The sequence below is a fragment of the Lutra lutra genome, chromosome X, assembly GCF_902655055.1.
Source record: "Lutra lutra chromosome X, mLutLut1.2, whole genome shotgun sequence".
Lineage (NCBI taxonomy): Eukaryota > Metazoa > Chordata > Mammalia > Carnivora > Mustelidae > Lutra > Lutra lutra.
Window position 1 is genome coordinate 86,906,834 of NC_062296.1, and position 9,383 is coordinate 86,916,216.

The following is a 9,383-nucleotide window of genomic DNA, read 5'->3' on the forward strand; positions in this document are numbered from 1 at the left end:
TTCTCATAGTCCCTTTGGCCTTGAATTAGTTTAAACTGGTTTCTTTGGTTCTTTTCATTTCTTTTCTTTGTTGACAGTTTGACATACCTCCCCACTCCCAAGTTGCTTTGCTCCTGCAGAAGATTAAAATTCTCTCCCAGAGAGCAAAAATGCCCACTAACCAAGATAAATTGTAGTTGCAAGTGTAAGTGTGTCTCATTTAGTGTGTTAGCCTTCAAGGGGGGGGGGTATGCATGAAAAATTGTCTGCAAAATTAATTTATGTAAAGTGATAAATTTTTTGCAGCTGATTATGTTTTCAGAGATAACTCTTCGGAAATGAGATCACGGTTCTGTGAATGCTCAGTAAAAGATATTTTGCTCCAAACAAAATGTACTGCTGCCGTAGAGTTCCTAGTTCAGACAGGCAGTGAAAAGTAGTGCTTCTTATACACTGTGAAATTAGCTAATTTATATGGTAGAATGGATTTGGATTTGAGCTTTCCAAGTCTTTTTTTTTTTTTTAATACGAAATTGTCTGCCTCCTGAAGTTTCTGTCAGCCAAGCAGTTATTTATGTTGGCAAGACATCACAGTTCAGCTCAGCTCTAAGCTTCATGCCATGATGTAGGACCTACAAATGAGCCCTAGACCGAGAGCCATAACCCTTGACTTCTAGGCCCAGCTCAGCTACTAGGTAATTGTGGGTTTGTGGCCTTTGTGTTTCAGTATGAATTCAAATGGCCTTCTACACCCAGTACACTTGGTCTCTTGACCTGCCTGGGCTTTGCTAATTTTATAGCATGAGTTTTCCAAGTTAAAGGTCTGCAAATATTTCGTGTAATAAATCACCACATACATGTTCTTCGGTGTTGATGGGGGAGATTAGCATGTTTCAAACATGCCAGCCTTATCAAATTACAATTTCCTTTCAGTATCTACAGAGATACCAGGTGGTAGGGAATCATAAAAATTCAGTGGATATGCATTTAAATGTCCATTTATTGGAACATTATGGGCCCCATTACTGTAGCTGCAGAATATTTCACTAACTACTACAGAGTTAGCCAAACAGTTCTTTTCAAATTAAATTGACATTGATGAACCTAAACAGTAATTTATAACTCAAGAGCACGAACAACAGCAATAAATAATCTCACCAACTTTGAGATACTCCCATAATATACCAAAACAAAGTATCCTTCCTCAAAGTCGGAGTCATGTCATCAGCATGTGCAGAGGGATTTTCTGTGTTCCTGCTGTGGGGACAGGGCCTGTACAGAAGGGGTTTCAAGTTGCAGCAAAAGTTAGGTAAAGGATGAGTATTAGGGTACGAACACCAGATTTTTAAAAAAAGATGTTATTTATTTATTTGAGAGAGAGAGTGAGTGAGCATGAGGGAGAGAGAGAGAACATGAGCGCATGAGCAGAGGGAGAGGGAGAAGCAGACTCCCTGCCTGCAGAGCAGGGAACCCCTATGTGGCGCTTGATCCCGGGACTCCAGGATTATGACCTGAGCCAAAGGCAGATATGTGAATACTTAACCCGCTGAGCCACCCAGGCACCCCTGAATGGCAGATTTTTTTTTTTTTAAGATTTATTTATTTTTTAGAGATAGAGTTAGAGAGGGAGAAGTGGGGAGGAGCAGACGGAGAGGAAGAGAGAGAATCTCAGATGAACTCCGCGCTGAGCATGGAGCCTGATGCAGGGCTTGATCTCATGGCCCTGAGATCATTAACCAGAGCCAAAACCAAGAGTCAGACGCTTAAGTGACTGAGCCACCCAGGCACCCCCTCCCCACTGTTTTTCTATCTTGCCTGCCCTACAAAGTCCAGACTAGGATAAATGCAGCCCTTATTCTTTCCATCCATCCACCTGGGTTGTTGAGGGCTCTTGAAGAAAACCATCTAACTGCAGATTTGCACCACGAAGGGACCGCTAGAATATCAGCAGTAAGGCCTCAAGGTCCACTCCACCTCACTACTGTGTTAGTTAAAAAGGCATAATTTCAGAGCTGACCTGGAAATATGAAAGGGAAATCACCAGGTTCAAGACAGAAATAAAGAAAGAGGGAACTCAGAGCATTCACAGTGATGTTCTGGTGGCCCAAAAGACTGCATGTAAAATCATTTATACGGGCTAAAGTTTAACATCCACAACCTAGAAAAAGATTCAGGTTCCTATGCCCTTGTTGCAATCACAATGTAGATTTCCCTATGCTAGGGCCATAGAAGGCTAGGACTGTCCACCCAAGAGAGATGTCCTTGGCTCTGTGCGAGGTGGCGAGCTGGAATTGGAATGCTAGACTAGAGCTGTCCACCAGCAAAGGCTGCCCCTATGTGTAAGAGTAACCAGAAGCCTCTGCCCATGGGTCTAGGAAAGAAGCAGTCTTGTCTCAGGTATGGTCTGGGGTGAGGGAAAGTAAGTCTCCTAGAGAAATTAAAACCCTAAACCCGTATCGTAAAGGTGTGGAGCCTGAACTTATAGTCCCCACCTGGTGTGGGAATCCCTGGCCAAAGAATTAATGTAAGCCCAGCAGTACCCAGTGTTGTAAGGCAAGTAAAATAAATAAGGGCACAACTATTATAAAGGCAAAATAAAACTTATTACTTGTAGATTTCATGATTGTGGATCTAGAAAACCCCAAAGAATCCTCAAACTATTAAGATTAATAGGTAAATTTAGTGAGATCGCTATATATGTATATGCAAAGGCAAAAAAAGGAAACAAAACTAAAATCTTACCTCATGCCTCAAACCCACTGGTCACCCCATCACTCAGCAATGATCTTGTCTTGTACTGCATAGGGAAAAAGGAGGCTCTGAGTTTTGAGCTCCCACAGTTTCCTGACTTTGTGACTTCATACCTTCCTTTCAGCCTTACCCTTGCCTCCTTTCTGTATTCATAAGGGGCACCCCTTTCCTTTTTCCTTTTACGAACACTTTTCTTTATGCTTTTAAGTCCCTTCCCTCCCTTCTCCACTGGAGTAAAGATAAGGCTTTTTTTTTTTTTTTTTTTCAATATATCTTTGTCTTATGGGGTCAACCTGGCTCCTTCCCTGTAGCCTTTAAAGATACTCAAATTGCTGTTATCTTAAACATACACACACACACACACACACACACAAACAAAAAACTATTACAAGCATTGGCAGACCATCCACCCCCCATCATCTCTAGCTATCACGATTTCAGAAGAATAGATGAAACTTGCTGTATCCCTTTCCCACTTTTTTAAAGACTCTTATTTCAATCAGATTTCCCTTCCTGTTACAGCTCTGAAGTGGATTTTTGTTTTTGTTTGTTTGTTTTTTATCAAAGTGACCAAGTGGCCTTCTTTTTTTTTTTTTTTTATAAGATTTAATTTATTTATTTGACACAGAGAGAGAGATCACAAGTAGGCAGAGAGGCAAGCAGGCTCCCTGCTGAGCAGAGAACCCGATGCAGGGGCTCGATCCCAGAACCCTGAGATCATGACCTGAGCTGAAGGCAGAGGCTTAACCCACTGAGCCACCCAGTGCCCCCCAAATGGCCTTCTTAACTGCTTAACTTCTTTTTTTTTTTTTAAAGATTTTATTTATTTATTTGACAGAGAGATCACAAGCAGGCAGAGAGGCAGGCAGAGAGAGGAGGAAGCAGCCTCCCTGCTGAGCAGAGAGCCCGACGCGGGGCTCAATCCCAGGACTCTGAGATCATGACCTGAGCCGAAGGCAGCGGCTTAACCCACTGAGCCACCCAGGCGCCCCTAACTGCTTAACTTCTTAACAGCTCAAACCGATGGACACTTTCCAGTCCTCTGGCAGCCACAGTTGGGTTGCTCATTTACCTTACCTATACTTTGTGAACTTCTGGGTGTTTGTATATATCTGATTGGTTCCTTGACTCTGTCCCTAATGCTCACCCAGTTTTGGCTCAGGTCCTGTGGTCCTAGCTGAGGGTTGTCTACATTCCTCATGATGGGAACAAGGGCTTGGGAATTTGGATATTTTACTGGGTGAAAGTGTGGAGTCAGAGCAGGCAAAGGTCTGAGATATAACATAGGAATTAGAACAAGACTATGGCACTGTCATTGAGACAGCCTCTGGAGTCAAGGGGTTTTTCTCTGGCCCTTATTATTCACTGATGAATATATGCACCCCAGGAGGTAGGAAGTGAGTATAATACACGGGTCACTGGACTTTTCACTTTTTGCTGTAACCACTGTAGATCAGTGATTGATGATTGATTTGGCATTGGGACGTTTTACAATCCATGGGGAAGGGAGGAGAGATGGGTGCAGATGATTAAGACTGGATTTCTTGCCAGCCAGGAGGAAAGAGCGCTCAGCGTCCAATTTAGGTGGGCTTAAAGACAATAAAGAGACATTAGCTTTCTTGCACAGTTAAGTTTGTGAGTTGAGATCCACACCTGTTTCCTATTAAAAATGTCCACTAATTGGGTAGCCTTTAGTGTAGGGAATATCCATAATTATCTAGTTCCCTGAATCTGGCACACTGTGGGACTCAGCTGTTGAAGCAGAAATGGTCTGCTGCACAGATTTCCGTGATGGATAGGACTACTTCCTACTGCAGAGCAAGCAGAGGGATAAAGATCATTGCACTGAAGAGGTGAACTTGTCGGGTTACATGACCTAAAGAAGGGGACTTGAGGGACTCATGATTTTGCAATGGGTAGAGACTGAGAAAGAAAGACATTTGGTTATTACAAGCCCTGAAATACATTTGTTCTAAGCAACATTTCTGCCCAAATGCATTAACTAATGCAAGAACAAAATTTGAAATTTCAGCTCGTTATCATTCCAGTTTTGGCAGCGCAGTTTTCCCTGAGGCTTTTAATTCTTTCCTTAGAGTCCTCTATATTAATTTTGAATCCTTGATGTGTTTTCAAATATTGGCTTAAATATTGGCTTAAGTGTTTTCAAATATTGGCTTAAAGTGTCACAGGTTATTTTATTTAAGTGAATAAATTAGCCATCTAGATGTATCCTATTTAATATACAAATGCACACTTTCATGGAAATAAAACAAACTTCCATAGGAAACTGTTCATGTTATCAGGTGTCATAGGAAAGTCATGCATATTTATTTATTCTCAGAGTCCTGGCTTCTTGCTTATATTATTGTTAAATCATTTATTTATACCATTACCTTGTTAGGAGTGGGACTAGATGTCCTGAAGCACTTCTTTCTTATTTTCCTCACATCCTGTATCACACACAAACAAATATTTAAAAGAAAACCCCGTTGATGTACATATAGGAAGCATTTTTCTAGCCATGATGATCCCAGTGGCAAAGTATCCTCTTCTACACATTCATTCCACCCATCTCAGTCTTTTGACTTCCAAATTTCTTAGCATTGGACCCCTGAACCTTTATTATATTGTGAACAACCTTTGTTTATTTTCAGGCAATGACAGAATTGAAAGTCTGGAAGGTACTTTAGAGCGTTACTACTCAAAATGTGGGCCATTTTGCCCCATCTCTGTTAATGTTCACTCTCCGTCTGTAATCTGAATCACCTGTGCCCTAAGTGTGTAGGGTATGATTTTGCCATAGCTTTTTGGATATCTTTGTAGATGTCAGCTACTATATGAGTGTCAACATGCTTAAAACCAAAGTACATGCAGACATGGCAACACATAATCAACTCACCATACCCCCTTCACGTGCTTCCTTTTCTTTACTGCCTTTTTTGTTAATGACATTACCATCTCCTTGGTCATCTCAACTGGACATGGAAAGAGCCTTACAACATCTCTGTCTCTCTTTCAGTACTACTCCTCAATTTAATCAGTCCATAAAAGCTGTTAATTAAATTTCTGTCAGCCCTGGGCGTAGATCCTTTCTTCCCTATTCATCATCACTGTTCTTACTGTTTTGATTTACATTTTCATTGTCTGTTGCCTTGCCTAATGCCAACTCTAACTTACTTCTCTGTCTTCTCCAGTCTGTCTTCCCTCCAAGCCAATTGTATGATCTATTTCTGCATCACAAATTACCCCCAAACCTAACAGCTTGTAATGACAAACTCACAGTTTCTATAGGTCAGAAACCCAGGAGCAGTTTAGTTGAGTGGTTCTGGGTCAGGAGCTCTCCTGAGGCTATAGTCAAGGTGTTTTTCCAGGCTGCAGTCATCTGAGACATGGCTAGGGAAAGCTCTGCTTCCAAGCTCACACATAGCATTTTTAGCAGGCTGTTTTTCACCACTCGGGCCTTTCCACCAGGCTGCCTTAGCATGTGGAAGCTGGCTTCTCCCACAGAGTGATCCAGGAGAGAGTGGGAGAGACTGAATGATCTCCCCAGATGGAAGTTGCAGTCTTTTTATAGCCTAACCTTGAAAGTGACATCTATCATTTCTGCGGTACTTAATTCATTAGAGGAGAGTCACTAAGTGCATTCCACAGTCAAGGGGAAAGGAATTTTGTTCCATCTCTTGAGAGGATTGGTATCAAAGAATTTGTGGGTGTACCTTTAAGGCCACTACAATTTGTCCTCTGGCCATAAATTCTTTCTTTCTCCCCTGTGCAAAACCCATGTCAAAGACTTTGTGGACATACCTTTAAAATTACCATACCACCTTACACTTCACAGAAACAGGGATCTTGAGACGTATCTTTGCTTTAAATATTTTTGCTGATTCCACTTTACATATACAGGAGGGCTGAAACTCCCCAGGTCTTTTACCATCTGGTCCCAATTACATATTTTCCATCACTTGCTTATGGATCCTGCATATAGTCAAGCCGAATGATTACCATTTCCTAATCACACCCGAAACTTAAAATTCTCTGTACCTTTGTGGATGTCATTTCCCAGCCCGGAAGGTGCTCCCTTATCTCTTTTCAAATTCTCTGTAAAAGCCCTAGCCATACTCTCATACATTATTTCCTTCATAAAGTGTGACAGCGCCCCCCCAAACAGAATATATCCACTCTATTTGATTGCAAATTCCTAGAAGACAGGAACTGTACCTTGATATCTCTATATCCCTCAAAACAAGAAAATTTCATTACATCCAACAGATGTTCTACAAAGGTTGAGTTAAATTTATATGAAGATAGTACTTCTCTAATTTAGGCAAAAGAAATACTTTCAGCTATTTGTGTCCATGTGGTACACCAACACCATGGTAGCATTTTATTTGTTGCATACAATCTGTCTTTCAAAGACACAATGCCAATTTTACTGTGTGGGGCACCCTGACAGAATTGGTGGTAGAATTTCCAAATGATATCAACATCTTCAAAGTAACAGCCTTCTGCTGCTGTTTGCAAGGCCAAAAAAAGTTCATTTACCAACATGTTGATGGACCGTGTATATCCTAGAAATGATGGAGCTGTACAGTGTGACTGTCTTTAGCCATGCTGTAGGAGGACATCTCCTGTTTAATTTCTGAGCTCTCCCCTCCCCCCGACATCTTCCCTCCTTTCACTTTCTTTCCTTTGTTCTTCCTGCCTTTCTTTCTTCATTTCATTGTCCATGTCACTTTCTCCTCTGACCTGTCCTTGTTAGTTTCTCCCGACACACCGGGGTTGGGATGGGATCACTGTCCTTTAAATTTAGTCAAACAGAAGTTCTCTCTTTGTTAACAGCTTTACTGAGGTACAAATTACATACTGTGAAACTCATCTATTTTAAGTGTACAGTTAATGATTTTTAGTTAATTTATAGAGTTGTGACACAATCGCCACAATCCAGTTTTAGACCATTTCTTTCATCCCAGGAAGATCATCTGTGCTAACTGAATTAAAAAAAAAAAAATGTACCTTTTTCTCTTTTTTTATAATGATAATACAAAGTCACTTGGACAATTTAGAAAATACGTAAAAGCAGAAAGAAGAAAATAAAAATGATCTTCATTCCGCAACCTACAGTGATCATTGCTATTGGCATATATTTAATCCCTCTCTCTATTTTATCTACCTATTTATTCATATCCTAGAAAGGAAGATACTATATAGGGGATGCTGAGAAGTTGATTAGCTCTGGGGACACCAGCAGCTGTGTATTAATAATTTAATAATAGCAGAGAAGATCTCTTTTTATCTTACTGATTTTAAAGAACTTGACTGAATTTTTGACTTTGAGATACCACATTACATACCTATTTATGTGTGAGGCTAAGAAGCCAATTAAGGCAATGAATAGGCCAGTGTGTAGTGGGATTGCAGTGTGGGGGGCAATAGGGGTGGTTGAGGGGGTTGAGGGGGGAAGAGGATACAGTGGTTATGTCGCCAGCTAGACCCCAGGACCTGCTTGTGCTCACTAACCTTTGTCTTATGTTTTCCCTTAAGCTCTTCTGGCTTTCCTCTTGACTTGGGCAAATGAAACCCTAAAATATCCCCAACTCCCAGGTGACGTGACTGCCCTGACAAGATCTCCTCAGGCCCAGACCACCCAGACATTTAGAGGTAAACCCCCAATTTGCACTTGTGCAGATGGACTGTGGAGTGACCTCTGGAATGACCTATAATCACCTTTACCTCTTAAAAATGCTAAAATCTCTGCCCAGGGAGGAGCCTCAGCCTCATTTACATAACATACAAAGTGTGTATAGGCATGTTTCCTTAAGGCTTGACCACCAATGGCCAGGCTTCCCTATCTAAATATTCATTCTAACCCTAAACAAAACCCTAACCTAAACCCATTCATCCTCTCTCAGAGAGTCTGGAAGACTCTAAATGCAGAAATTGTGAGGTGTGGTGGTGGCAGGGATGCAAGCTTGGGAAGATTAGAAGAAATCTTGTGAGGAAAACATGAGAAGTTGGGCTTCAAGTGCCTGCCTCCAGAGTAGGGGCTCTTGGGGGTCCCCAAAGTTTCTTTGAAATGGGAAAATGGGAGGAAAGTTGAATTTAAAAAGGAAGTGTTTATGATGATGCAGTAGGAAGTTATCATGTCAAGAGGCTTCTGATTAGCTTAGTTGAGTACCTTGCCCAGAGTAAGAGTCAACAAACTAAACAGTAAATGAGGACTGTGAGTGTCGTGCCAAGATTTGGAATTGTAGGATTAAGATGGATATGTGGCTTTTGGGATTCTTTACCCCTGGCCGGGAAGTTGGCAGTTTGTTCTGTGTTAGCAAAGACGTTGGTTAAATTGTTGCCCGTGGCACCTTGGGACTTAGACCTTGTAAGTACTGAGGCTGAAGCTTTGGGGGAATGGGTAGAAAAACAAGCCAGAGTGTTAGAAGATGCCAGTGACTTTCTGTGGCCTTCAGTAGTTCTTACAAGAGAGAGGCATCTCAACTTGGGGCTATTTTGAAACTTTACTATTAGAGGTCTTTCTGCCAATAATCCAAATTGTTTGAGAGTCAGGATATCATGACCCTTGCAGGACTAGAAAAGGTGAATTGTCTGTGAGAGGCTAAAGTAAAAAAAGAGGGCAGGAAACAAAGTAGGTAGTGAAACTG